The sequence below is a fragment of the Phasianus colchicus genome, chromosome 5 (genome assembly GCF_987193195.1).
Source record: "Phasianus colchicus chromosome 5, bPhaCol1.hap1.1, whole genome shotgun sequence".
Classification (NCBI taxonomy): domain Eukaryota; kingdom Metazoa; phylum Chordata; class Aves; order Galliformes; family Phasianidae; genus Phasianus; species Phasianus colchicus.
Window position 1 is genome coordinate 24,811,443 of NC_143440.1, and position 16,347 is coordinate 24,827,789.

At 44.5% G+C, this 16,347-nt stretch overlaps 1 long non-coding RNA gene across 4 annotated transcripts; it reads right to left on the reverse strand.

Moving 5' to 3' along the window:
- Nucleotides 1-365: 365 nt before the first annotated feature.
- Nucleotides 366-16,225, reverse strand: LOC149917810 (uncharacterized). Of its 4 annotated transcripts, none has more exons than XR_016466850.1 (7): nucleotides 16,068-16,225; nucleotides 14,237-14,319; nucleotides 11,841-12,046; nucleotides 4,073-4,185; nucleotides 3,837-3,967; nucleotides 3,056-3,168; nucleotides 366-1,666 (listed from the first exon to the last, which is right to left on the reverse strand). It is a non-coding gene; the product is annotated as an uncharacterized LOC149917810 (long non-coding RNA). The 4 variants fall into 4 exon arrangements; XR_016466849.1 differs by having other exon boundaries at nucleotides 366-2,966; XR_016466848.1 differs by having other exon boundaries at nucleotides 366-3,168.
- Nucleotides 16,226-16,347: the final 122 nt, after the last annotated feature.

Below are 16,347 nucleotides of genomic sequence, written 5' to 3' on the forward strand. Positions count from 1 at the left end.
TGCTTCCTAAATGATAATGGAGTTCCAAAAAGCATCCCAGATTGACAACTTTTACTAGAACCTTATGTTTCTTGATTGTTTTAAAAGACAAATATATATCTTCTACTCCCACGTCATCTAGAAGGAAGGACACATTGCTAACTAAATGTGGCCAATGGTGGATAGCAGAACCTTGTTTGCAACTCAGCACTGGCTATACTTTCCTTCTCCAAGTTGAGAAACGGTGACAAACTCAATGGGTTCCAAAATTGTTCTGTGTTTTTGATTGTTTTGTTTCCTTAATGAAATTCAAAACTCCAGTATTCAAAGAAACTGCAGACAGCTCTAGGGAGAATTGAAAAAGAGGAGGAAAATTTTGTCAATTTTTATTTCCAGTTAAATCACAACAGAGACTGATGGCTATGGAAACACAATATGTCTACATGGATGTAGGCAAGGCACAAGAGACTAGAAGTAGAGACACTGTGCACTGGTGAGAGCTTAGGCACTTTTTATTGTTCCCCAGAAACCTCCTGGGATCTCCTCACCAAGATGTTCAGAAACAGCTTCAGAAGGGGCTCGGAACTTAATTCATGGCCTTTTTGCACTAGCTGCCACAGGGTTTATCTCTAATTTAGTAGATAGGAGGAAGTTGCTCTGCCCTCACTGTCAAACTAAATATTGCCATCTCCAGGCTTTGTAACAAAATAAATCATTTTGTCTTCATTCCTGGGGTGGCACAATTCAATTGTGGCCACCCTGGACATATGCCTTGGGCTTGTTTCCATCTTCATCCTTCATTAGCTGCCTGCTGGCAGGCCTGAGCAAACCTACGATATCCCCGATTAAGTTTGTCACAACCATTGAACAACACTGTAACTAAATGGCAGTGGTTTTCATGCATTACTAGAGTACTTGATCTGAAGCAGAAATGTCTTCTCGTCCTGCTTCCAGTGGTCAGTGAAAACATTTCACTTTGGTAAGCCAACAATGACCATACTATTCTGTAGACTCACCTTCCTTAAACAATTCTGAATCTTTCTTCACAGGACATGCTTTCAAAACCTCTTCTCAGATTTGCTGCTCAGCTCTGAAATCTTCAGTTTGTGTACAGCCCTCCTGTGCGAGGAGGGGCAAAACAGTTACCTGATGAGCCACATGCTCAACAACCAGCATTAGCTTTGCCTTTTTTTGGAACAGCATCATACTGCTGACTCCTATTCAGTCCATGGCTCGCACCCTGAGCTGCCTTTCTGCCATGCTGCTGTCTGGCCATTTATTCCCCATTTTCTCTTTGTGCTTTTGATTTCCTTCTCTTAAGTGTAGCACTTTGTACTTTTCTTTACCGAGTCGCTGATTTTCTCCAATTTAGTGAGATCATTTTGAATTCTCAGTCCATCCGCCAAACTGTTTGCATCCTCTCCCAGCTAGATGATGTCTGCAGATTTTATGAGTACTCTTTATTCCCTTGTCACAGGTTGTTAATGAAAATACTGCATAAAATGGATTCCACACAGATGTTGGGAGGACCCCGTTTGAAAATTCCTCTCAGTATGACAAGGAACAATTGATAAATGTTTCTAAAGGTATCTTTGTAATGAGTCATGCACCTACTTTTTGAGGATTTCATCTTAACTCTATTTCTTTGTTTGCTGAGGGAAACGTCACGTGGAATGGTGTGAAAACCCTGTAAGAATCAAGACGTGTTACCTCTTACCTATGAAGAAGGGTATATGGAACCTGATTTAAGACAGATATAGGCTTGAACAATTCTATCAGTTTCCAACCTTCATTTCAATCACTGCAATTTTGTGTGCAACCATAACCTCAATAATTGTCTTCTGCACCCCAGTGATTAAAGCTCATTCAATATTCAGCCAAGTTTCAAGAAAACATTTTCTTTCCTTGCTAAAACAATATGTAGACAGAAATCAGAGACTTTTTACAATCCCAGATTCAGTGAGGGAGATGTTGGCACTGTCTAATACCCATATAGCTGTGATAAACTCCTTTGCAAAAACATGACAATGTAGGTTGATTCTTGAAGATATTTCCTCACTTTGTAGAATCCCCATTCAAGGAAGCACACTAATGTGTGCTAATAGTTGTGCATGATTTTAATTTACGTACTATTCTGTAGTAGTATGAAATTTCTGATGCAATCAGTATCATTGCAAAAAATAAAGCTGTTCTTACAAATGAGTTACAAATCCTCATTAGCCATCAGATGTTACATTAGACAAGCATTTGCTGTATCCTCAATATATTATGCAGTTTTTATTGCTGTTTATTGGTCACCTCTGTCCTTAACAGCCTCCATCACCCTAGTATCTAAGCAACTTGATCCTGTATGCCCTAGTGTCGAACAATGGCCTACCTCTAAGAGATGCTTTTATTTTTAGGGAAACTAGTACATCATCTAAGGAATGAATGGTTATGATTCTGTAACACTGGAAGTGACTAATCCCGTGTTGTAAATGGGATAAAGGGAAATGGAATGTATTTTGAGAACAAACAGTAATCATTGACACAGTAATTTGCATCCCTAGATATTATAATAATGACTAAGTATCACTTCCCCTTGTTTGCATAAGGAAGAGTAGGCAGAGAAATCCAGTGATTCGGCTATCGCTCAAGCAAAGCACTAGAAAAGACAGCATAGGTTGCTTTACTTCATGTTGTTTTCCTCTTCTTTACTATGTCATTGAAATGCAGCATTACAAAAGTCACGATCCTTTTTAGCACAAAAGTCTCTGTCAGTGTTTCACCAGTTCATTCCACAGCTAGCCTGGTGCCACAAGAGTTGGTCAAGACTTGTGGAAGGTTTGAGAGAGGCAGGGCACAGAGTGCTGCCTTCAGAAGAGCTAGTTTGGATGGGTGACTTGGGATTCCTGTCAATTTGCATGTATTAAGTGCCAGCAGCCTCAATCTGTGCTGTCTTGCTGATGAAGCTAACATATTTTTGCTGCCTGAGGAAACTTCCTGCTCTTTAGAAAGCAATTGCAATTGTAAGGACCAAAGTCTACTCAGCGACCCTTCTACTTCATGACCAACCTGCAGCACAGGAAGTACTCACTCAAATTGGATCCTGAAGGTATGTTTCTGCAGAGAGCTGCTTTCACAAATATTTCTAGACAGGCAGTCGCTAGGAAGTCAGAACCACCGCATCAGAGATGGATTATTTGGGAGCTGAAAAGCAAATATGTTTAATGTCTTAATTTTTTTTAGAAGAAAATTAAGCACCTGAGGTATGATTTGCTTTGTACTAAATGAAGGGAGGGAAAAATGTCATTAGTAGGATTGGTAATAGCGTTCTAAGTTGTCTTTGAATTTCACACTGGCTGCATATCACAGAACCAGGGCAAATAGCAGTGAATACAACCTTTACTTAGCTTCTCCTGACAAACATGCAGCAAAGGGTACAGCAGGCTCACACTGATACGTGGCCAGAAGACGTACCTAGAAAAGGCAGTCACTCTTTATTCTAGTTATTTGTTTTCTTGTAGCTCTAGGCCCAAATAGAATAGCAAAATGGGCAAATCTTAAGACTTCACTGTGTGAGAATGATAATCTCTAATTAAGGGCTATCTGGCCTTACTTTCCTTCTGCCTGATTCATGTACCTAAACCAGGGGTTAGTTTCCTGAATATGTAAGGTAATTGTTACTGCGAGTGTGCAGCGTTCAGCTGTGGGAAGCAGTGGAGAGAGGAGGAGATTATCTAGCTGCTGAGCATGTCTTCATGGTGGAGGTGTCATCCTGGATATTCTGTGAGCAAGCATCTCAATGTGTGTCAGGGTTGGTAGAAAACCAAGAAATACCAAGCGGCTATGAATCCCCCTGCCTAATGCCTACTTACAGCTTTGCACACATGCTGCACTTTTCCCCCTGCTCTTTGCCTTCAAGTAAAAATGCTGCCAGTGTTGCAAGGCCTCTAGTGTGAGAATAACGCTGCCATGCTGTGGGTTGATTGGCACCCTTTGGCTACCACTGCAATACAGATGAAGAAATGTTGGTTTACATTTGAGTAGAAGACCAGAAATTCAGTGACTCTGGCTCATTATCACAGCAACAGGTAGCTAGGAACATTCTTACTTTTTCTAGTGCATTTTTCAGCTGTTTTCTGATTGTTGTTGCCTCTCTCTTCCCCTACAATGCCTTTCCAGTGGCTCCTGCCATTCTCCCAAGCCTTCCATCATTCCCTGTTCCTGCCAGAGGAGAGGGAGATCATGGTTTATTGGGGCTGCAGAGGCGAAAGAAGCAGGAGACATCCAGTTAGAAGGGAAAGGGGGGAAGCAAGGGAGGGAAAACAGGGAAGAGAGCCAGAGACGTACTGGCTGGAGGGGGGCACTGGAGAAAGGGAAAGCTGGGAGCAAAGCTGGAAGCAAACAAGAAAGAGAAAGGAGGCAAAGGAAGACAGGAGGGACACTCACTGGGATACAGGCAGGGAGAAAGAGAGGAAAGAAAATGCCAAGAAAAGATAAAGGGGAAAGGAGGCAATTTATAGAGGAGTGAATACAAGATTATGAAGGGAAGTAGGATGATTTGAGATGTTATGCATTAGAAGGCAGGAGAGAAGGGATATTTCACAGAGGGCAATAATTAAAGGTGGAATTGTGCTTGACACTGAGGAAAGCACTTAGGGCTGAAGAGAAACAAAAAGGGAGAAGAAGGAATAAAGGTAAAAAATCAAATTGTCGTGTGGATCAGGGAGATTTCATGAGAAAAGGAAGGAAGGAAAAGGAAGGAAAAGGAAGAAAGGATGGAAAAGGAAGGAAGGTGGGAGGGAGGGTGGGGGGAGAGAAGGAAAGGAAAGGGGAAGGAAAGGAGAGGAGAGGAGAGGAAAAATCCTATGAGCTAGAAAATAGGAGGTAAATCAGCAAAAGAGAACACTAATCTAAAATACAGCATGAGAAACAGGGATGATTGTATGAATCACGAAGGAAAGAGAGAAATAAAGGAGGAAGGGAGAGTAGTCTTGGAATATATCAGAATTCTTCTCTAAAATAGATCCAAACAGAATCTTTCTTAAAAAATAAAAAATAAAAATTCAAACAACAGTAGGAACACACAACTTTTTTAAACATTGAAATATTTTTGAATGCATTCAGCCACTTTTTCTGGTCCAAGTCCTTGCGGCCCTTACATTCTCTATAAAATCCCTGATGTACCATAGAGCCCTTCCCTATAAAAAGGACATCATGTAAAGCCACACACTTGTTACTGAACCAGCAGTAGGGTGGGAAGAAGATCCCTCCATGTGTAAACCCCATTATCCTCCCCATTACTTAACATAATTTGCCTTAGGCAGCAAGTCGAATCCTCCAAATATTCGCTGCAGTGAGAGATACAGAGCGAGGAACTCACTTATCTTTTCAGGTGGATTTCACAGTCTGGTTTTCTCTCTTTGTTCTCTCTTTCTCCCTGGTTCTGTTGTTTTTCTTTTATCTTTCCCTTTCACGTTTTTCAGCCCAATTTCACTTTCTGCCTGCTGTTCTCAAACAACTTACTCAGTTTCTGGTTATATTTTCCTTGCCGCCTGTCACCCACCCTCTGCTGATGCTCTCCAGGGGTTCCTTCATTGTCCGTGCGACCCCTTTGCATTTCTGCCTCTCCCTCCAGGTGATGACCTCTATATGCCATCCTCTACTTGCCTTGATGAGAGCATACGCACTGCTTGTGTCACCAGGACTGGGTACGTGACTTCCCAGGGTAACTCCAATGTCTCGATTCTTCTCATAAAAGGGAAATATCTACAACTGTATAGTTCATCTTTGAACAGCAATAGAAAGGAATATCTACCTCTATCACATATACATCTATTACATGTCTATTCTCTATTTGCTTTCATTTGATCTCATGGTCTCTTGTCTTCTCTGCTTTGTTTATTTGACCTTCTCTTCTGATCCAAGTATTTGATCTGAAGTTAAAAAAAAAAGTGCAGGTTGGAGTAGATGATCTTAGTGGTCTTTTCCAACCTTAATGATTCTGTGATTCTATTGAGGCCAATGGACTGAGGTCTGGAGATCTCTCTGTGGCCACCCTGCATGCCACTCACAAAATCAATGCACTGCAGGACATCCATGAGGTGTTCTGTCTGTGCCAAACTGATATGTCTCACATAAACCCAAATGAAAGCTTAAAGGATACTTCTGAACTGTGTCAGTCTGAGGTCTCATCCATAGCTGTGGGACTGAGGAACCTTAGATGGTCCCAGAGCAGGCATCTTGACGCCCTTGCAAGTGTGACTTATCCTCACCATAAAGAGGTGAGGAATCTCAGCCTTCAAATTGCTCTGCTCTGAGCCTCACCACAGGCAGCACCCTGGACCACTGCAGACATTGGCACCCATCCTGGCACCAATCTGCTCTAGCCCACACACTCTTAAGATATCCTTGATCCCACAGGTAAATGAGTCACAGGGACCTTCCTAAACCCACACCACCTGGAGTCTCCTTCAAGTGACCCATCTTGAAATGCCCCTAGCTGAAGTTAACAGCAAAGAGCTTTCTACGTGTGCTGCAAAATAATAATATAGGAGAAAGCAGACAGCACTTGTAGAGTTCATTACTGCATTCAAATTTTTCTTCCAGATGAAGATAAGGACTGTATTTGAATAATCCTAATGCTGCATGCTTTCTTCTGGCACTGGCGTAACCCCTTTGCATGTGTGGAGCCCAAGGTTAGGAGTGGTAATAGGAGTGAGACAGGTATTGGCAAAGAGTTTATATTCTCCTGGGGATAAGAGCTGGAGTTCATTAATACCAGTGCTGTATATTATGTTTTTAGGCATGAAAATACTCAGTCTTTTCCTTAATTGTTCGCACAGTGCCCATAAAACATGGCTCTTATTTCAATCAGATGCTGGTGCTGCTGTCCCATGGCAAACGTCATATGTCTGGAACAGTTCTGCCAGGGTGAGGATGGGGATCCTCATGATCCTCATCTTCCCAGCATGAGTACGAGTGCCTGTATCATTACAAAGCACATCTAGGGGGCAGCTGAACCTTGAGCAGGTGGATGCGGAATGACACTATTGTTTATCTACCTAATCATGCTGTTTTATTCTCAATACCAAAACAAAGAAGGAGCCTCTAAACTTTTCCAGTGTGTATCAGAGGATCAGGACAGGCTGGCCTGGCAGGCGGATTTCCCACCGAGCAGTTCACACCGACAGCCAAAGGAAGGGGCACGATGAATTGGAAAGCCAAAAATCAGCAAAAAAATCTCTGCTGCTTCTGCAGCTGCCTGATGGTGAAAAGGAGCCATCTCGATGCCAGAAGGAGATAATCCGCTGACAGCCGGTTATGCTAGTAAAGATAAATAAACAGCAGCTATTTGATCCCCTCCAAGGACACCACGGTAGAAGGGGTGTAACTTCCCATCCCTCAGCTCTTTACAAATAGCAGAGAAACGTTTGTTTCTGGGAGATAATTAATTTATTTCAGTCTGGGGCAAAAGAAGAATTGCTGAAGGCCAGGGTGGGCTGGAAATGGTGTTTTAGCACCTTTGCATATTTGGACATTTTTCCTTGAATTCCTCACTAAATCTGTACAGGACACATTTCTCCACAAGGACAGGCAGTGTTTGAGGTCTCATTTTATCCATTAAGGTTAATGCTCCTAGTACAGTCTTTTCATCTCTGCCAGAAAGGATTCCCTGAGGAATTTAAAACTTCTGAATGAATTCCCCAGAAATATCCATTGATATAATTATTCCCAGGCACTGTAAGTTCAATTTTGCTAGAAAGAAGCAAGCATCCCGTGCAAGTGAGGAAAGACATGGTTCATGTGAAACTGGGGAGATAAAAATTCATTTTTCAAGCTTCAATATATTTAGCAGTGCTATAGTTGTTGTGGATGTAGAAGAGCAAATCATAAAGGTAGTATATGAAATCAACTGTTATCACTGGGAAACACAGGTGAACTTTTAGGTACACAAGCTTTTCTTTAGGTCCAAAATGGAAGAAGCAAACTTCAAGTTAAATATAGATTTAAATGTTGCAGAGAACATATTCCATAGAGGGAGGACTTCTCAGTTCCTCTGAGGTGGAATTAAACCAGGCCCTGTCACTCCTAGCAGCTCTCCCTTTTCTACTGTGTGCATCAACAGAAATACCGTGGTTCATACTTCGTACAAATTTGCCATGTGGTTTCCATGCAAATGCCCAAACGGTCCTTCGAGCAGATGAGCATGAGGATGCTATTTTGGTAAGGATGAGTGATATATTTCCTCCCTGGTCCTCAAGCAGCCCCCTTGCACAAGTTCTGTAAGAACAACTTATTCTTTATTGCAGACACCAAGTCTGCATACCATAAGCACACAAGAAAAGAGAAGTCTCTGGCAATGATTTTGTTACCCTGCTGGAAAAAAAAAAAAAAAAAAAAAAGTGACATCTTTTGTCCATGAACTTGTACCTGTGACAATCTATGTTAACTGTTGAGTCACGGCCTGAACCACTGATTGAGCACCTGGAGAAAGGACCCCAGTCAGCGCTGGGAGCACAGGTGAAGGCAATTCAGCTGTGTGTCTGGAAGAGGTGGAGTTTGTCTGCACCTCTCTTAGGACTCATTTAAAGTCTGACTGCCATAGGGAAAAAATCTCTGGTTGGAAATCCCTCACTTGTGGAGTATTCCTTGTGAGCCTAGATATTCAGCTACAGGTGAGTACTTTTCCTTTCTCTTGTAACACATTTCCATTTGCACTGGTCCTTTTGTTATTACCCTTTCTGTGTCACCCTTCCACCACATTGATCTTTTGGATTGTTAGAGACAATACTGAAGAGAACAAAGATGCCTCATCTAGCCTATCCTTTCCCTGATAATGTCCCATCTCAGGTACTTTGGAAGGGCTGTATGAAATGGGACCTGAAGGCCAGTGGTGAGAGTCTGGCATGCATCCTTCTGCATGTTTGTTTTGTGACTTTCTGAACATGCCTATCCTGTCAGGCTCCATATCTTGCAGCAAGGAGTTCCAAATGTGATTATGAGTTGGGTGAAGAGGTGTTGCTTTTTGTTTGTTCTAAGCACTGTCTGATCAATTAACTTGCTGCTTTTTCTCTCACACTGAGAAGTGGTGACTGATTGCTCCCTGGCCTCCTTCTTCATGTTGTTCTTCGCCTAGCAGGCCTTTCATACTCCCTCTCGCTCTTATTTATTTATTTTTTTCAAGCTGAAAAGTCCAAATACACGCATTTTTATGCAAATGATCTCGTATCCCAGGAGTTGCCTTTCCAATTCTAATGCAACTCTCTTGAGACAGGCAGTGAGTCCTCTAGCTGCCCCAAGGGATGGGCACAAAATGTCTCCATGAAGGGGAACAACACAAGCTCCCATTTCACTTCACCTTCTTCAGGAAGCTTCCAGCCCTCTTTGTTCAATCTCTTTGGCCAATGGTAAGCATTGCATTAATGCTTTCAACAACTGAGGTAAACAGGAACTTTGTGGTGTTCTGAAACTACCAGAGTCTTACATTCTAATTCACTTCTGTTTATCCAAGTCCATTGCAAGAGCAACTAACTAAATTATGTCATGTGTCCATTCAGTTGCCTAACAGAACTCAGAAACTTTTTTTCATGCTGTCCCTCCCAGTTTGTGTTTACGTGTGCTATTCCTATAGCAGAGCTATGCCAATGAGATTGGTGAATGTATTGACATTATCTAGCTGTTTTTTATCTGTGAAGTGTAACATTGGAGCATCTTACTGTTATTAACCAATTTTAAATCAAAGAATGTACAAACAGGCTTCATTGCTGAATTTCCTAACTTTTGAGTGATATATTATGCAACTTGCTTGTCACACAAAAAATGGAAGGCTTGAGGGGAAGAAATTAAAATCAATTATAAATTGGAGTAGCACTGTAGGCCTCTTTTTACACAGAGTATTGTGTCCAACAGTGGGGCCTGCAACATAAGGAGGTTGTGAAGCAGTTGGAGCAAGTCTGGAGGAGGGCCACACAAAGATGATTGGAGGGCTGGAGCAATTCTCCAATGGAGACAGGCTGAGGGAGCTGGGCTTGTTCAGGCTGGAGAAAAGAAGGTTCTGGGGAGACCTCATTGTGGACTTGAGGGAATAAAGGGTGCCTACAGGAAGACGGGTGGGGGACTCTAGCAAGCAGTGTAGTCGTAGGATGAGTAAATAGATTTAGATTAGATATTAGGAAGGAATTTTTCATTGCAAGGGTAATGAGGTCCTGGATCATGTTGCTCAGAGAAGCAACACCTGGAGATGTTCAAGGCCATGTTGGATTGGGCTATGGGCAGACTGATCTAGTGTAGGTGTCCCTGCTCGTGGAGGGGGCTGGAACTGGATGAGCTTTAAGGTCCCTTCCAACCTACAGTCTACAACTGTATGACGGCAGTGCATTATGCTGTAGCTCTAATGTAAGATAAAAGTAAGTAAAAGGGGTACTTTACAGCTGCATTCCATAGGAGCCATGCTTACTGAGTCTTTTTTGAACTTCCCTTTGCCTCTTCCCACTCCATTCCAAACACAGCTCCTTGACTTGAAAAAGAGGCAAGATGAGACTAGGGGGCCAGAGCAGCAACCTGGCAAAAACCAAAACTAGGGGCAGCAGCACCACGGCGTACTTAATTCCTGATAATCTGCCATTAACTAACACTGCCATGAAAACCCACTCTGAATCCTTGCGCTGTCACCCACCTCTCTGTCTACTGAGTCATAGTTAACTCCTATTCTCACATGCAAGGCTGTGCACAGCTCTGCTCTGGCACTGCCTTTCCCCACTGCTCCTAAATAACCGTTGTTTCACAGCTGGCCTACTTGTCAACACAATGATCAGCCAGGGCAACATGAGATAAATACAGGGGTTTCAGTGATTTTTTTTTTTTTTTTTTAATACTTCTTTAGTTAGAAGTTGACTACTTTTGCACTGCTTGAAATGCTGACGTTATTCGTACTACATCATTCAACAGAAGACAATACTGAGATTAAAATTGAAATTAACAGTGTGAATTTAGTGCTCAGCTGGTAATCTCAGCTCAAATATATGTGTAGTTAAACACTGAAGGAAACAAAATTGATTTTCAGGTTCTCCATCCCCTCAAAACCCAGGATCTTTACATATCTAGTGATATGTAAGGATTCAGGGGCCAATTTTATGCAAAGATTTTTGAAAACTGCAATCAGTATCTACATTTGAAGTAGCTAGCAGCCTGAAATTATCATCACCACCTACTTTACCTGGTGCAGCTTGGTTCCCCCTTCCCTTCCCCTGCATTCACCTTTTGTATCATGCATTCCTCAGGATAGGCTCTGTTGTATCAGGTCTCCCCTTCTAGGTGCTAAAATGATCATTAACACTTAAAAGAGCTAAAAAGATGTTCTTTCTACTGGTTGTACTGTTTATGGGTACGGACACTTCTCTACAGATGCTGTTTGCCTGCAATGTCTGATTTCTGTGCGACCTACCAGCTGAAATGCCTATGTGCCTGTGTTAAAACCTGGTGGCTGCTGTCATTGCTTGTGGCTTGCATCCTTGGTTTACTGCTCTGAGTGGACTTTTATTCACTTATCAGGCTAGTGGCACGTGGAAAATCTGTTACAGATTGCTATTTCCTTTCTTTGGGTCCCTGAATACTTAGTGGTTTTATTTCCATCCACAGTTTTCTGACTCTACTGATGTTCTCCTCTCTGAGCTCTTAGGAAATAAAAGTGAGAGGGTTCTGCTGAAGGTATCTGGAAAAGGGTATTTGGATTGGGAAATGGATGAAACCATCAGTGGGCCAGCAAGCCAGAGCTGAAAAATTTTATAGGGTGACAATATTACAACAAATCAGCCTGAATGAGGGGGTGTTATGTTGCCTAACAAAAAGGGCAAAGAGCCAAAAAGAGCTTCTTTTACCTGATAATGGAGCTGCAATTGCTCATGGGATAGTTCATACTGCTGGCTTAAAAATGAGTAACTGCTCCCTGGATCGCTCACGTCTTGGCACGCAGTTTCCAGCTCATTGTGATTCTAAACAGTGTGCGGGATCGGTAAGCGTGCTTAGTCAGCCTGGCCAGCCACCCGAGAGCCGTAAGCAATGTCCCCTTTATGACTGCTCACATCTACTTAAAGAGAAAAGATGCAAAAAAAGGTAAGGAAACCCATTCCTCTCGATTGCTGGAGACGATATCACTGCTCAGATTTTCCTTCCATCTGGAAGCAGTCAGAGCCACTCAGCTCTCTGAGGGCAGATGCATCTCCAGAAGCAGAGAGCAAGAGCTTGTGAAGGGTGAGGTATGTGCTGGCCTACCTAAATTGAAGATCTGAGATGGATTTACTGGTTAAATAGCCTGCATTGTGCTGAAAGTCAGATTAGATAAGAAGCAGCCAGCCTTCCTGACTTGACATACTAAAACCTTAACATAGCCAAAATATGTGCAGGCTTGTGCAGGAGCCAGGGATGAGCATGTCTGGGAGCTGCTGAGAGATCAGGGACCATGGTGATTCTCACAGGTCCCCCTGCTCCCTGTGTGATAGGCCAGATGCGGACCAGCTCTGGCCAAACAGCCTTATGCTTTCTTCTCTGTGCTCTGTGGCACAGGTGGACTAGATGAGAGTAGTAGTAGAGGTGCCTCCCAACCCCATGTATTCTATGATCCTATGACTTCTGTACTTAATAAAAGTATCTCCTGTAAGTGAAACATTCTGCGATGGGGGATAAGATAGAGTAAGATAAAATTGTTCTTCCATGGCTAGCTGCAAAATCACATCTATCCCCAGTACAAACCCACTAGAGACACAGACAACTTGGTATTGTGCTGCTGGGACAATGCGGGGAACGTGAGCTTTGCAGTGGGAAAGGAGCAAAGGTTGAATTCCTGTTCCCAGAATACAGATCCCAAGCAATGCACTCCTCACCCACTTGTGGCCCACTGCACCAAGAACTCCCCCAGCCTGAGCTGTGCCAGTAGCGCATCAGAAGAGCAAACTTGCAGCTGCACCACCCCCACCTGAGGCCAGCTGGCAACTGCTGAGTAACCAGGTCTTTTGGATGGGTCAGAGCAAGCAGGGGTCTGCTTCATCAACTGCTATACTCAATGTACAGCCCTATGTAAGGCAATAAGCTATGGCTGAAGTCAGAGTCATTCTGCTAAGCAGTGTGGTTTGTAGTTAGGTTGTTATCCTTAATGGCAAGCCCCTTGTGTGTGTTGTGTTCTCAGGCTCTAGCTCCAGCCAGTAGTCTAAACCATTTGCTTGATTTTCTGTATCATCTAGAAGTGAGCTATGCCCTACTCTTCCCTAAGTCTGGGAGGAGGAAGGTATGTGCTTGGAGGGAGCTCTCTGCTGGAGAGAGAGACCTGTGCTCAATGCCCAGCTGTTTGGTCAGACAGGGGCATGTCTTGCCTGAAGTGGTCTGTGACTTTCTCTTTCAAGCACAACTGCACAGGCTGTCCCCCCCCACCCCATATGCAGTCATCTAGCATTCCTGCTGACAGCACATGGAAGAACAGTAATAGGTAAGAAACTAACTTTTAGTTTATTTTTGAGGTAGTTTGATGCTGGAAACAGTGGAAAGGGAAAGCACCGTGTGGCTACCCAGCTCTGTTGGCTCCATCTTTGATGTGGAGGTTAGGAGCTTTCACACTTGCTGCTTGCCATGAAAATGTTTCTGCGTGATAGAGCAAAATCCAAGAAGACATTCTTTAAGTGTTCTCAGCAAATAGCACTGTAAAATGGGCTGGATATAACAAAACCGGCATTAGCAACATAAGTTATTCTTCTGAACATTATTACAAAAATTATAAGCTCTTGAAATGCTCCTGCATTTCACTCAGTGAGAAACAGCATCACTAAACAGATGCCTGTGAATTCTCATTTGAAAGCCTGTTGATTATCACAAGTTTTCCACTAACTTTGGAAAGGCTTTGGAGTTGGCTTGGACTTGTACTTTTGGAAACAAACTTGGAGAAGGGGATGGGGTGATGTGATCAAGCAGACAGTGGAAAATTTGTGCAAGCTGAAGGCTGAATTTTGGTGAACAGAGAGAATGCCACATTAGGAGGCAGGGATGTGGAGGGCAACTTTGTGGGCAGACACCATGAAAGCAAAGAAGGGAATTTTTTTTTTGTAGTCTTCAAGCAAGGCTTTGCTTTTCTTGCAATGGAAGCATGCTGCATATCTGCATGAAGCCAACAAACAATGACAGCCAGTTTATTCAAGCATTTAGCTGTGTGTTTAATAGTACTGTTGCTTCCAGTTTCATATACAAGATCACTTTTAATACTACCAGAAGCAATATGTTACACACGTACCTGGGGAAGTCCTTTTTGCTGATGTGGAAATGAAGCCAGAAGTAGTGCAGAGGCTGGGACTACTCCTCTTTGTCATTGTGAGCCTGAACAAAGGAACAGAGTATGTATGCTGTTATTAAAGCACTTCCAGCATGTGTGATCAGAACCTATGGATTAAATTGCTGAGGTTGGTGTGAGACAGGCTGAGCCACCCATTTATGACCCACAGATCTCTGTGGGCAGCGTGCACCTAACAAAGACCATGTGGTGCAGCACTTACCACAGCCTAAATTCTGGGAGGAATGGCATACAATTTCTTTGTACATCTGCTTAATGGTGAATGATGATTTTTTTCTTTGAACTTTGTCCAAAGTTCATCTCTAAAACAAACTTTAGTCAAACTGCACATATTGACTCCTCAACAGAATAAACACACTGAATCTGTAACACTTAATCACTGGTCCTAACTTCTTTTAACTTGTTCCTTAATCAGAAAGATAGAAAAACAGTGAAATAAATGGGCTTAATATTTACATTTCTGGTGCATCTGTCAAACACTCTGAAGGACAAAAGCAGCTCCAGATTGTGCTGTGGGCAGCTGACTCTAGCCAAGTGCCTCCAACTATCACAGAAGGAAAAACCAAACCCCAGGTTGGTGACTAGGCTGCAAAGTTTGGCCCACAGCGAGCAGTGATGTGGGGGAAACCTGAGATGTTGAGGTCTTTGATAAATCATACAATCATCTGAGTTGGAAGGGACCTTTAAAAGCCATCTAGTCCAATTTCCCTGCAACAAACGGGGATACCTATAGTTAGATCAGAGTGCTCACAGTCCAGGCTGACCTTGAACGTCTCCAGAGATGGGGCATGCACCACCTCTCTGGATAGCCTGTTTTAGTGCCTCACCACCCTTGTTGTAAAAAACGTACCCCTTATATCTAATCTAAATCTACCCTCCTTTAGCTTGGAACCATTTCTTCTTGTCCTCTCACAACAGATCCTGCTAGAGACCCGTCCTTTCTTACAGCCCTCTTTAGACACTGAAAGGCCACCCCCAAGTCTCCCGCAGCCTTCTCTTCTGCAGCTGAACAGCCTCGGCTCTCAGCTCTCAAGGATCTCAAGGATCATTTTTGTGGCCCTCCTCTGGACGTGCTCCATCTGATGCACGTCTGTCCCGTGCAACTCTCCCAGAGAAAGGCAGCGCTGTCAGGTGAGCAGCTGCCCGTTTGGGCGCCTCCACTTCGGTTCTATACCTTTAAGGTTTGTGTTTTCAAGCTCCTGTCTACAAGCTGGAAACTTAATTTCATTCGGGGAAAAAAAAAAAAAAAAAAAAAAAAAGCAGTCTTGAGTTCCTTACGTAATTACGGGAGCCCAGGAGCTGCCGCTTTAAGAAAGCCGTAAAGTTCCCCGGCGAACCCCCCCTCCCCCCAGAACTTTGACGGAAAAGCGGTAATTAAAGCCGAGCGCGGCTCGGCGCGGTGGGTTTCGCCGTTCGATTTCACGCCGCTATTTCGGCGTGACGGCGGCGGCTCGGACGCGGCCCTGTTGCATCAACTTCCTGTGAGGAGCCCCTCGCGGCGGGGCCCCGCGCGCGCGGCTCCTCCCGCCCGCGACCCAGCTTCCTGCGCGCGGCCCCGCCGCGCGCGCTCCCGCGCCGAGCCCCGCGCGCCGGCCGGCCGGGAGGGGGGGAGGGGGAGACGGCTAACGGCCCCGCGCCGCGCCGCCGCCCCCAGCCGCCCCCCGAGCCGCGGCGGCCGCCGCCGCTCGGGGGGCGGCTGGGGGAGGCGGCGCGCGGGCGGCGCGGCTCCGGCAGAGTTTGGTGCCCTACTTCACTCTACTTTAGTTTCACTCACTTCACATCCGGGCTTTTTCCCTAGGCAATGGGTGCCGCAGCACAGCCCGTTCCTTAGGCAAAGGGAAATAAATTCGCCGCACCGACGCGTCAAGTAGTCCCCCCCGGGAGGAGGCGGCGCGGCCGCCCCCGCCGGCATGGCGGCGAGGGGGCGGCGGGGGCGCTCCGGGAGCGGCGGGGGGGCCGCGAGAGCGGCGGGCCGGACCCCCCCGGCCGCGGGGTGGGGGCGGGCGGGGGCGCGCTCGGCGGCGCGTCGGGAGCGCGCGTCAGGCAGGCAGGGA